This window comes from Bos indicus x Bos taurus, unplaced genomic scaffold (genome assembly GCF_003369695.1).
Source record: "Bos indicus x Bos taurus breed Angus x Brahman F1 hybrid unplaced genomic scaffold, Bos_hybrid_MaternalHap_v2.0 tig00011925_arrow_arrow_obj, whole genome shotgun sequence".
Classification (NCBI taxonomy): Eukaryota; Metazoa; Chordata; class Mammalia; order Artiodactyla; family Bovidae; genus Bos; species Bos indicus x Bos taurus.
In genome coordinates, this window is record NW_020868004.1 from 83,948 (window position 1) to 97,155 (window position 13,208).

General features: G+C 41.9%; 2 pseudogenes; both read right to left on the reverse strand.

Moving 5' to 3' along the window:
- Positions 1-1,023, reverse strand: part of LOC113889394 — a 35,752-nt pseudogene extending 34,729 nt beyond the window's left edge.
- A 33-nt stretch (positions 1,024-1,056) lies between these two features.
- LOC113889396 overlaps positions 1,057-13,208 on the reverse strand; it is a 40,690-nt pseudogene continuing 28,538 nt past the window's right edge.

A 13,208-nucleotide genomic window follows, 5' to 3' on the forward strand; every position in this document is an offset into this window, starting at 1 on the left:
CTCTCGCACAGAGCTCACCTTCAGAGAGATTGTCTACCAGCTTCACTCAATGGATGGTCTGTTCCCCAACCCAGGGACAACTTCACATTTACCCTGAACAGTAACTGTACAGGAGTGTACAGTCTGATCCCCATTTTCAGATGACAGAGTCACAGACAGATGATGAGACTTGACCAAGATCACACAGAGAGTGAGCACTGGGTCAAGGAGAGAACCCATGTGCTGATTCCAGAGCCCATGCTCTTCCTAACCACTAGGCTAGACTGGTCCTTGGATCTCCCTGCTGGCTTTCCACAATACTGAGTCAGCCTAAGATCTGCATCCACATGCCCAGGGCCCTGAGCCCAGGCTGGATGGGCCATCCCACCCACAACATGGCTCTCACCTGGAAGAGCTGGTGGGAGTAGTGGTGAAGGTCCGGGTGAAGGCACAGACACAGCCCTGAGAAATTCCTTCCACTTCAACAACAAACAACAAACAATAAGCAAGAGTACCCCCTAAGAACCTCACGTGTTTACAGGCTCCCACGTCATTCCCCAGTCAGGGTCTAACTTGACACTCATGCTGAGGGGATATCTGTTCACATGGGGAGTTGCATGTCAGGAATGGGGAGGGCAAAGGTAGGAGATGTCTGCTCCCAGTGACATGTCCCCATGACAACCACTTCACAAGTTCATGGGATGCATTTTTCTCAGGTGCTGAAGAGATGGATATTATGAGGAAACTGTGAGGTTAAGTAGTAGCCCAGGTTCTCAGTGTAAGGATCTGGTATGGGAGCCACCAAACTCCACAGCCTGTGTCCCTAGTGCCCAGGGTGGGCAGGGCAGACATGGACGCAGTTCAGACCTGGGTTGTCTGTGGGAAGACTGAGGGCTGGGAGGGAGGGCAGGGGAGAGAATCTGGAAGGAAGAGTTCTGGTGGGAGGGAGCCTGACCAAGTGAGAGAGCAGTGCAGGCATCTCGGGGGAGCGGGCTACACACACTCACCTTCCTTGAACACCCCACTGACAGAGAAGCAGAACATCGTTTCCTGATAAGGAAGAGACCAGGTACTCAGTCACCCCTCATCCTCTTTCCCACCTGCGCCTTTCTGCCCCTCACCACCAAGCGAGGAGCAGGTGCTCACCGTGTGGAAACACATGTCCACCTCAAAGGAGCTGAAGTCATGCTGAGTTTTGGGTAATGCACAGAGGGCATGCACAATGTCATGTTTTGTGTGTTTCATCATCTGGACACGCGGGACTGTGGGGAGGGGAAGAAAGCAAAGGTCATGTCTGCCATGCCACAGACCCTATGACTGGCCCCCTTACCACCCTTCCCGGCCCATTCTTCCCACCACACACTCACTGGGGTCCTTGAGTGTCTTCATATTCCTGTTGTCCAAGAAGTACGCACACATGCTGCTTCTAGGAGACACAGAGGAACAGTGGGTGGTGGTCTGGCCAGCATAGGTGTCAGCAGGAGCTGGCCTTGCATCTGCTGGGGAACCACATGGCCTGGGGGAGGAGTCTACACTGTGATACTCACAAGCCTGAGTCCTTGGAGTGGAATGGAATGGTCAGGAAGAAGCAGGCCTCCGTCATGATAAAAGCCCAGCAGTCCCTGGCGATCTACATAGTCATGGATCACGTAATAGCTGAGGGAAGAAGTGAGGCGAGTCTCTCTCTGTGGTCTGAAGCTCAAAGAAGACTTGAAAACTCCCATGTGCAGATCCTGAGCTTGGGTGGCCTCCCCTGTCCCAGCCCTCCCCTTGTTCAGATTCCCAGGGGTACTTACTGCTGAAGAAATTGCAGGATTTGACTGTTCACCTGATCAGATCCAAAGAAACTTCCCTGGAATTAAAACAGTCCTCAGGACAAGGGCTGACACACCCTCTTGTACCACCTGGAACCCTGCTGGATCCTCTGTGCTCACCTTGTACATTGGTAAGCACTTGGGGCTTCCACAGCACATTTAGAACCTGAGAGTGTCTCCTGGCCATCCTAGGGGTGGGAAGAGGAAGTCAGCAGTGCAGTCCAGGATGTGGTGGTGGATGGTCAGGGAAAGGCATGGGGGCCCAGGATGGGCTGTGGGGAAGTGGAAAGAAAAAAGTGGTCCATATAGGCTTGGAAAGACTTCTCTACATTCTCCCAAATCATACCAGAGTTATAATAAAGACTGCTCAAACATCAACCTGATCCAATCATTTTTTACTCTGGCAAGTTGGAGAGAAGAATGACATATTTAACTGCAAGGTTTTGTTGTTCAGTGGTTGGTACATGTCAGCCATGGTGACTGGTCACTTACTATCTTCCTTGGATGTCCATATGAGCATCACTTTCTTTTGAATCTTTGTCTTGCTGCTGCTGGGAAGTGACCGGTTCAGACCAATAGGCGTATTGCCTTCGGTAAATACCCGAGCTTCGTGCTCTTCTTTGTAAAGAGTTCACTTTATCAGTGTGCTCTAAATTGACAACAACATATCAGTGGTCCCAGTATCAGAAGTAGTCCTGAGTAAATATCATGACTAATGAAGAAACATCATTTAAATTTATTTATTTTAATTAGAGACTAATTACTTTACAATATTGTATTGGTTTTGCCATACATCAAATCTAAACACACATGTATCATAGAGCTAAAAAATGGCTGAGAGACCTCACCATGGCTCCACTTTTCATGAAATGAGAGGTAGGGAGCAGTCACAGACAAGAAAACAGGCACCAAGGAAAGGGTCTGGATGTAGAGTGTAGTCTGTGATGTTAGACTGTGTTCTACTTGGTTCAGGTTAGGTGACCTGGGACAAGTGGCTTTTTATCCCCAAGTCTCACTTCTCTGCTCTGCTCTATGAGTACAATAAACCCTACCCTGAAATCTACCCTGATGTGACAGTTCAAGGGTCAAAGGTGATCTGCCTCCCTGAACGAAGAATTAGAGAAATGAAAGGTAAGTCTTATGAAAAGATCCAAGATGGAACCTGGAGAGATATAATATGGAGAATACCCTCCCCCTAAAAAGAGAATTAAAGGTGATACAATGAGTATACCTAATACATGGTTAATGTGAGCCCCATAGAGAAGGAAAGTGAACAGGGGAGAAGTGGTATTTGAAGAGAACTTGGCTGAGAAGTTTCCAAATGTACCAAGATATCAACGTAGGATAACAATATTAATAGGAGGACTTCCTTTGTGGTTCAGTGATTAAGAATCCACCTGCCAATGCAGGGGACACCAGGGTCCCTGGTCTGCAAAGATTCCACATGCCTCAGGACAACTTAGGCCCTGTGCCACAGAAACGGAACCTGTGTTTTAGAGCCTATGAGCCAAAACTACTGAAGCACATGTGCCCTAGAACCCGTGCTCTGCAACAAGAGTGCAACAAGAGAAGCCATGGTAATGAGAATCCTGTGCATTGCAACTAGATAGTAGTCCCTGCTCATTGCAACTAGAGAAATCCCTCACCCAGCAACAAGTCCCAGCACAGCCAAAAATAAATAAATCAATCTATTTTTAAAAGACCAACATTAATAGGACAAAAAATGTGCTTTAAGGAAAAACGTCCTTAAAAGAAAAGACATGCATTTCATCATCATGTAACAAAAACTGAGAAAACTTGTGACCTAAAGATCCAAACTAGGGGGGCGGTCCTAAGACGGCAGAGGAATAGGACCGGGAGACCACTTTCTCCCCCACAAATTCATCAAAGGAACATTTAAACGCTGAGTAAATTCCACAAAACAACTTCTGAATGCCTGCAGAGGACATCAGGCACCCAGAAAAGCAGCCCATTGTCTTGGAAAGGAGGTAGGAAAAAATATAAAAGACAAAAAAAGAGACAAAAGAGGTAGGGATGGAGCTCTGTCCCGGGAAGGCAGTCTTTAAAAGAGCGAAGTTTCCAAACACCAGGAAACACTCTCACTGCCGAGTCTGTGCCAAGCCTTGGAAGCACAGAAAGCAACATAACAGGGAGGAAAAATAAATAAATAATTAAAATCCACAGATTATGAGCCCAACGGTAACTCCCCCAGTGGAGAAGCAGCGCAGACGCCTGCACCTGCCACTAGCAAGCGGGTATGGGCAGGGAGGCGCGGGCTGCATGGCTTAGAGTAAGGACCGGGGCCTGAATGCCTTGAGGCCAATCTGAGCAAACTAACTTGGGCTAGCAAACCAGACTGTGGGATAGCTACCACACGAAAAGCCAGCCCTAACCTAAGACACCGCCAGGCCCGTGCACAGAACAAAGGACTGAACAGAGCTAGCCTGCTGCAGACCATCTCCCTCCAGTGACAGGCAGCCAGAGCCAGAAGGGGGCAATCGCAGCCCCAGAGAGACATTATCTACCAAACTACAAGCAGGCTTCTTTGCTAACTAAGACTTCTTGGGGTTCTGGACGGTCAATATCTGCCTGAGAAGGTGCGCTGGTTGTACACCCAGAAAACCGAGCGGCAGGGACGGGGGAGGCGATAAGTCGCAGAGATCGCGCTTGCCAAACACCTCATCACATGAGCTCCTCGGACATGAGAAGGGCACAAAACGCAGGCCCAACCAAGTCTGCACCTCTGAGGACTACCCGAGTGCCTGAACCTGAGCAGCTTAGACCTGGGAGGTGCAGGCAGCCCAGGGCCAGCCTTGGATGGTTCCTGGCGGAGCAACCTAGAACCTGAGCAGTGTGGGCAAGGGGGCACATGTGCCGTGAGAGGGGGCAGGTGCAGTGTGGCTGAGACACTACGAGAACATGCCAGTGTTATTTGTTTGCAGTGTCCCTCCCTCCCCACAGCGCGACTGAACAAGTGAGCCTAAAAGAAAGTGTCCACCACCGCTCCCTTTGTGTCAGGGTGGAAATCAGACACTGAAGAGACCAGCAAACAGAAGAAGCTAAAACAGAGGGAACTGCCTTGGAAGTGACAGGTGCAATAGATTAAAACCCTGTTGTTAGTACTGACTACATGGGAAGGGGCCTATAGATCTTGAGAAATATAAGCCGGACCAAGGGAATAGCCGAAATGAACTGACCCCAAAATACCCACAACACCACCAGAGAAAGTCCTAGATATATTTTTACTATTTTTATGATCATTCTTTTTTTTAATGTTTTTTAATTTTTAAGTCCTCTATTACTCCTTTTCATTTTTATAACCTACTACTACTTTGCAAACAAAAAGACCCTACTTTTTTAAAGCAAACTTCATATATATATTTTTTAAAATAATTTTTGTGACTTTTTTTTCTTCTTTTCTTTAATATTGTATTTTTGAAAATCCAACCTCTATTCTAGATTTGTAATCTTTGATTTTTGGTATTTGTTATCAATTTTGTACCTTTAAGAACCCAATCTTCAGTACCCATTTTTACTTGGGAGCAAGATTACTGGCTTGACTGCTCTCTCCCTCTCTGGACTCTCCTTTTTCTCCACCAGGTCGCCTCTGTCTCCTCCCTCCCCCTTCTCTTCTCTACCCAACTCTGTGAATCTCTGTGTGTTCCAGACGGTGGAGAACACTTAGGGAACTGATTACTTGCTGGATCTGTCTCTCTCCTTTTGATTCCCCCCTTTTATCCTCCTGGCCACTTCTGTCTCCTTCCCTCCTCTTCTCTGTATAACTCCATGAACATCTCTGAGTGGTCCAGACTGTGGAGCACACATAAGGAAGTGATTACTGGCTAGCTTGCTCTCTCTTCTTTTGATTCCACCTCATCTCATTCGGGTCACCTCTAACTCCCTCCTCCCTCTTCTCTTCTCCATGTAACTCTGTGAATCTCCCTCACTGTGGAGAAACTTTTCATCTTTAACCTAGATGTTTTATCAACAGTGCTGTATAGATGGAGAAGTCTTGAGACTACTGTAAAAATAAGACTGAAAACCAGAAGCAGGAGGCTTAACTCCAAATGCTGAGAACACCAGAGAACTCCTGACTCCAGGGAACATTAATCAACAGGAGCTCATCAAATGCCTCCATACCTACACTGAAACCAAGCACCACCCAAGGGCCAACAAGTTCCAGAGCAAGACATACCATGCAAATTCTCCAGCAACACAGGAACACAGACCTGAGCTTCAATATACAGGCTGCCCAAAGTTACTCCAAAACCACTGACATCTCATAACTCATTACTGGACACTTGACTGCACTCCAGAGAGACGAAATCCAGCCTCACCCACCAGAACACCGACACAAGCTTCCCTAACCAGGAAACCTTGACAAGCCACCGGTACAACCCCACCCACAGCGAGGAAATTCCACAATAAATAGAACTCCACAAACTGCCAGAATACAGAAAGGCCACCCCAAACTCAGCAATATAAACAAGATGAAGAGACAGAGGAATACCCAGCAGGTAAAGGAACAGGATAAATGCCCACCAAAGCAAACAAAAGAGGAAGAGATAAGGAATCTACCTGATAAAGAATTCCAAATAATGATAGTGAAAATGACCCAAAATCTTGAAATTAAAATGGAATCACAGATAAATAGCCTGGAGACAAGGATTGAGAAGATGCAAGAAAGGTTTAACAAGGACCTAGAAGAAATTTAAAAAGTCAGTATATAATGAATAATGCAATAAATGAGATCAAAAACACTATGGAGGCAACAAATAGTATAATGGAAGCAGAAGATAGGATTAGTGAAGTAGAAGATAGAATGGTAGAAATAAACGAATCAGAGAGGAAAAAAGAAAAACGAATTAAAAGAAATGAGGACAATCTCAGACCCCTCCAGGACAATGTTAAATGCCCCAACATTCGAATCATAGGAGTCCCAAAAGAAGACAAAAAGAAAGACCATGAGAAAATACTTGAGGAGATAATAGTTGAAAACTTCCCTAAAATGGGGAAGGAAATAATCGCCCAAGTCCAAGAATCCCAGAGAGTCCCAAACAGGATAAACCCAAGGTGAAACACCCCAAGACACATATTATTCATATTAACAAAAATCAAACACAAAGAACAAATATTAAAAGCAACAAGGGAAAAACAACAAATAACACACAAAGGGATTCCCATAAGGATAACAGCTGATCTTTCAATAGAAACTCTTCAGGCCAGGAGGGAATGGCAAGATATACTTAAAGTGATGAAAGAAAATAATCTACAGCCCAGATTACTGTACCCAGCAAGGATCTCATTCAAATATGAAGGAGAAATCAAAAGGTTTACAGACAAGCAAAAGCTGAGAGAATTCAGCACCACCAAACCAGCTCTCCAACATATGCTAAAGGATATTCTCTAGACAGGAAACACAAAAAGAGTGTATAAACTCAAAAAAAAAAAAAAAAAGAGTGTATAAACTCAAACCCAAAACAATAAAGTAAATGGCAACGGGATCATACTTATCAATAATTACCTTAAACGTAAATGGGTTGAATGCCCCACCCAAAAGACAAAGACTGGCTGAATGGATACAAAAACAAGACCCCTATATATGTTGGCTACAAGAGACCCACCTCAAAACAGGGGACACATACAGACTGAAAGTGAAGGGCTGGAAAAAGATATTCCATGCAAATAGAGATCAAAAGAAAGCAGGAGTAGCAATACTCATATGAGATAAAATAGACTTTAAAACAAAGGCTGTGAAAAGAGACAAAGAAGGACACTATATAATGATCAAAGGATTAATTCAAGAAGAAGACATAACAATTATATATATGCGCCCAATATAGGAGCACCACAATATGTAAGACAAATGCTAACAAGTATGAAAGGGGAAATTAACAATAACACAATAATAGTGGGAGACTTTAATACCCCACTCACACCTATGGATAGATCAACTAAACAGAAAATTAACAAAGAAACACAAACTTTAAATGATACAATAGACCAGTTAGACTTAATTGATATCTATAGGACATTTCATCCCAAAACAATGAATTTCACCTTTTTCTCAGGTGCACATGGAACCTTCTCCAGGATAGATCACATCCTGGGTCATAAATCTAGCCTTGGTAAATTCAAAAACATTGAAATCACTCCAAGCATCTTTTCTGACCACAATGCAGTAAGATTAGATCTTAATTACAGGACAAAAACTATTAAAAATTCCACTGTATGGAGGCTGAACAACACGCTGCTGAATAACCAACAAATCACAGACGAAATCAAAAAAGAAATTAAAACATGCATAGAAACGAATGAAAATGAAAACACAACAATCCAAAACCTGTGGGACCCTGTAAAAGCAGTGCTAAGGGGAAAGTTCATAGCATACCTTGAGGCATACCTCAAGAAACAAGAAAAAAATCAAATAAATAACCTAACTCTATCCCTAAGGCAACTAGAAAAGGGAGAAATGAAGAACCACAGGGTTAGTAGAAGGAAAGAGATCTTAAAAATTAGGGCAGAAATAAATGCAAAGGAAACAAAAGAGACCATAGCAAAAATCAACAAAGCCAAAAGTTGGTTCTTTGAAAGGATAAATAAAATTGACAAACCATTAGCCAGAGTCATCAAGAAACAAAGGCAGAATAAAATCAATAAAATTAGAAATGAAAATGGGGAGATCGCAACAGACAACACAGAAATACAAAGGATCATAAGAGACTACTATCAGCAATTATATGCCAATAAAATGGACAACTTGGAAGAAATGGACAAATTCTTAGAAAAGTAAAACTTTCCAAAACTCGACCAGGAAGAAATAGAAAATCTTAACAGACCCATCGCAAGCAAGGAAATTGAAACTATAATCAGAAATCTTCCAGCAAACAAAAGCCCAGGTCCAGATGGTTTCACAGCTGAATTCCACCAAAAATTTAGAGAAGAGCTAACACCTATCCTACTCAAACTTTTCCAGAAAATTGCAGAGGAAGGTAAACTTCCAAACTCATTCTATGAGGCCACCATCACCCTAATACCAAAACCTGACAAAGATGCCACAAAAAGAGAAAACTACAGGCCAATATCACTGATGAACATAGATGAAAAAATCCTTAACAAAATTCTAGTAATCAGAATCCAACAAAACATTAAAAAGATCATACATCATGACCAAGTGGGCTTTATCCCAGGGATGCAAGGATTCTTCAATATCCACAAATCAGTCAATGTAATACACCACATTAACAAATTGAAAAATAAAAGCCATATGATTATCTCAATAGATGCAGAGAAAGCCTTTGACAAAATTCAACATCCATTTATGATAAAAACTCTACAGAAAGCAACAATAGAAGGAACATACCTCAACATAATAAAAGCTATATATGACAAACCCACAGCAAACATTATCCTCAATGGTGAAAAATTGAAAGCACTTCCCCTAAAATCAGGAACAAGACAAGGGTGCCCACTCTCACCACTGCTATTCAACATAGTTTTGGCCACAGCAATCAGAGCAGAAAAAGAAATAAAAGGAATCCAAATTGGAAAAGAAGAAGTAAAACTCTCACTGTTTGCAGATGACATGATCCTCTACATAGAAAACCCTAAAGACTCCACCAGAAAATTACTAGAGCTAATCAATGAATATAGAAAAGTTGCAGGATATAAAATCAACACACAGAAATCCCTTGCATTCCTATACACTAATAATGAGAAAATAGAGAAATTAAGGAAACAATTCCATTCACCATTGCAATGAAAAGAATAAAATACAGGAATATATCTACCTAAAGAAACTAAAGACCTAAATACAGAAAATTATAAAGCACTGGTGAAAGAAATCAAAGAGGACACTAATAGATGGATAAATATACCATGTTCATGGATCGGGAGAATCAATATATTGAAAATGAGTATGCTACCCAAAGAAATCTATAGATTCAATGCAATCCCTATCAAGCTACCAACGGTATTTTTCACAGAGCTAGAACAAATAATTTCACAATTTGTATGGAAATACAAAAAACCTTGAATAGCCAAAGCAATCTTGAGAAGGAAGGATGGAACTGGAGGAATCAACCTGCCTGACTTCAAGCTCTACTACAAAGCCACAGTCATCAAGACAGTATGGTACTGGCACAAAGACAGAAATGTAGATCAGTGGAACAAAATAGAAAGCCCAGAGGTAAATCCACGCACCTACTGAAACCTTATCTTTGACAAAGGAGGCAAGAATATACAATGGAGAAAAGACAATCTCTTTAACAAATGGTGCTGGGAAAACTGGTCAACCACTTGTAAAAAAATGAAACTACACCACTTTCTAACACCATACACAAAAATAAACTCAAAATGGATTAAAGATCTAAATGTAAGACCAGAAACTATAAAACTCCTAGAGAACATAGGCAAAACACTCTCCGACAAAAATCACAGCAGGATCCTCTATGATCCACCTCCCAGAATACTGGAAATAAAAGCAAAAATAAACAAATGGGACCTAATTAAAATTAAAAGCTTCTGCACAACAAAGGAAACTATAAGCAAGGTGAAAAGACAGCCTTCAGAATGGGAGAAAATAATAGCAAATGAAGCAACTGACAAACAACTAATCTCAAAAATATACAAGCAACTCCTGCAGCTCCATTCCCAAAAAATAAATGACCCAATCAAAAAATGGGCCAAAGAACTAAACAGACATTTCTCCAAAGAAGACATACAGATGGCTAACAAACACATGAAAAGATGCTCAACATCACTCGTTATCAGAGAAATGCAAATCAGAACCACAATGAGGTACCATTTCATGCCAGTCAGAACAGCTGCTATCCAAAAGTCTACAAGCAATAAATGCTGGAGAGGGTGTGGAGAAAAGGGAACCCTCTTACACTGTTGGTGGGAATGCAAACTAGTTCAGCCACTATGGAGAACAGTGTGGAGATTCCTTAAAAAACTGGAAATAGAACTGCCATATGACCTAGCAATCCAACTGCCGGGCATACACACCAAGGAAACCAGAATTGAAAGAGACACATATACCTCAGTGTTCATCTATAATAGCCAGGACATGGAAGCAACCTAGATGTCCATCAGCAGATAAATGGATAAAAAAGCTGTGGTACGTATACACAATGGAGTATTACTTAGCCATTAAAAAGAATACATTTGAATCGGTTCTAATGAGCTGGATGAAACTGGAGCCTATTAAACAGAGTGAAGTAAGCCAGAAAGAAAAACACCAATTCAGTATACTAACTCATATACATGGAATTTAGAAAGATGGTAATGATAACCCTGTATGCGAGAGAACAAAAGAGACAGAAGTATAGAACAGTTTTTTACACTCTGTGGGAGAGGAAGAGGGTGGGATGATTTGGGAGAATGGCTTTGAAACATGTATAATACCATATAGGAAACGAATCACCAGGCCAGGTTTGATACAGGATACAGGATGCTTGGGGCTGGTGCACTGGGATGAACCAGAGGGATGGTATGGGAGGGAGGTGGGAGGGGGGTTCAGGATGGGGAACACATGTACACCTGTGGCAGATTCATGTTGATGTACAGCAAAACCAATATAATATTGTAAAGTAATTAGCCTCCAATTAAAATAAATAAATTTAAATTTAAAAAATTTAAAAACTGCAAAAGTTGTGAAACATCTAATATATAAAATTTTGTATATGTATAAAAAAAAGATCCAAACTAAAGAAATATTATAGGCTTTTCTTTGGGCAGAAGAAATATCACCCTAGGTGGAGCCACACAGATACAGGAAAAAAAAGACGAATGACATTTGTGAATATGGAGGAAAATTTAAATGAGTATTGACTATATAACACAATGATAATAATTTCCTTCGGGGATTTAAATATAGAGAGAATGAAAATGCATGACAATGAATGTGGAAGGAGTTTATGGAATCAAAGTGTCTCAAAGCCCCATAACTGAACAGTTTTAGGGAACTAATTAACTAATATTAGACTGTGAAAAGGCAAAAATGTACATTGTAATCTGAAGGGTGAACACTACAAGAATAGCAAAAGAATGTTTACCTAGATAACCATGCAAAGTAATGATTTGACAGTTAAAAAATATTCACCATATCAAAGGAAAAGAAAGGAAAAGGAACTTAGAAGAGGCAACAATAAATACACAATAATATGATATACATAAATCATATTATATCTATTTTTATTTTAGAAGATTCAGGCGAAATACTCCAAATAGAAAGACAGATTGTATCAGACTGGACAAGAAACCTTTCCTCAAATACTCCTGAAAAGAGACATATGCAAAATTTAATCATCAGGAAAATTAGAAAATAAAAAAATTGCAAAATGTACACCTTTTTACATTAACCTCAGAAAACTGGTATAACCATATCAGTAAAAGAAAAGGTACACTTTAAAAGGGAAATTCCTTTATGATAACAGGTTCAGAGCAATAAGAAGATAGTAATAAAAATAGAAGGACTGGGGGCAGGAGGAGAAGGGGACGGCAGTGGATGAGATGGCTGGATGGCATCACTGACTCGATGGACGTGAGTCTGAGTGAACTCCGGGAGTTGGTGATAGACAGGGAGGCCTGGCTCGCTGCGATTCATGGGGTCGCGAAGAGTCGGACATGACTGAGCGACTGAACTGAACTCAACTTAACTAAAGCCAGCATACAAAGCAAAAACTCACAGAAATAATGGACAAATCCACAGTCACAGTGTGAAATTTTAACACATCTCACTGAGTGACACATAAAATGACAGACAAAAATCTCAGCTAGAGGGAGAGGATTTTAAAATCTGACTTACATTTATTTAATTGACGTAGAACAATGCACATGACTACTCATCAAACATTCCAGAATATATCACATGCCCGGCAATAAATCCTCAAGAAGCTTCGAAGGGCTAATACAATTTACCCTAACTGTTAATGTAATATCCAGTAGTAACGGTCGGGTTTCTGCCCCTCCTCCACCTCTAGTATAAATCCAAAGAATATTAGTTTATATAATCCTACCCTCCACCTAGGTGACCCTCGCCACTCTCCAAACCCTAGACCTGAGAAGATAACATGATTCATGCCTTTTCCTTAGCCAGGGAAAAATTCAAGTCACCAACGGCCATTTTCATCAGAGGGGAGGTTAACCACGTGGAATCGAGATGGGTGTGTCAAAGCCCACTTGGCCCATCTCCTCAAGAGACCGGAAAATAGTCAGTGTGGGCTCTCTCCCCGCTTTCCCTGAAGGACAGTCAACTGGTTGGGGGTCCTGTGCTTTGGGGTGGGTGAGGGAACCCAGAACCCTTCCTGCTTTGGGGGGCTCTGAAGAGAAGGTCTCACGCAGACCACTCACCCATAGGGTGGCCTGAAGGCAGAGATCTGTCCATCACTGTCCTCACAGGCTGCCCTGGAA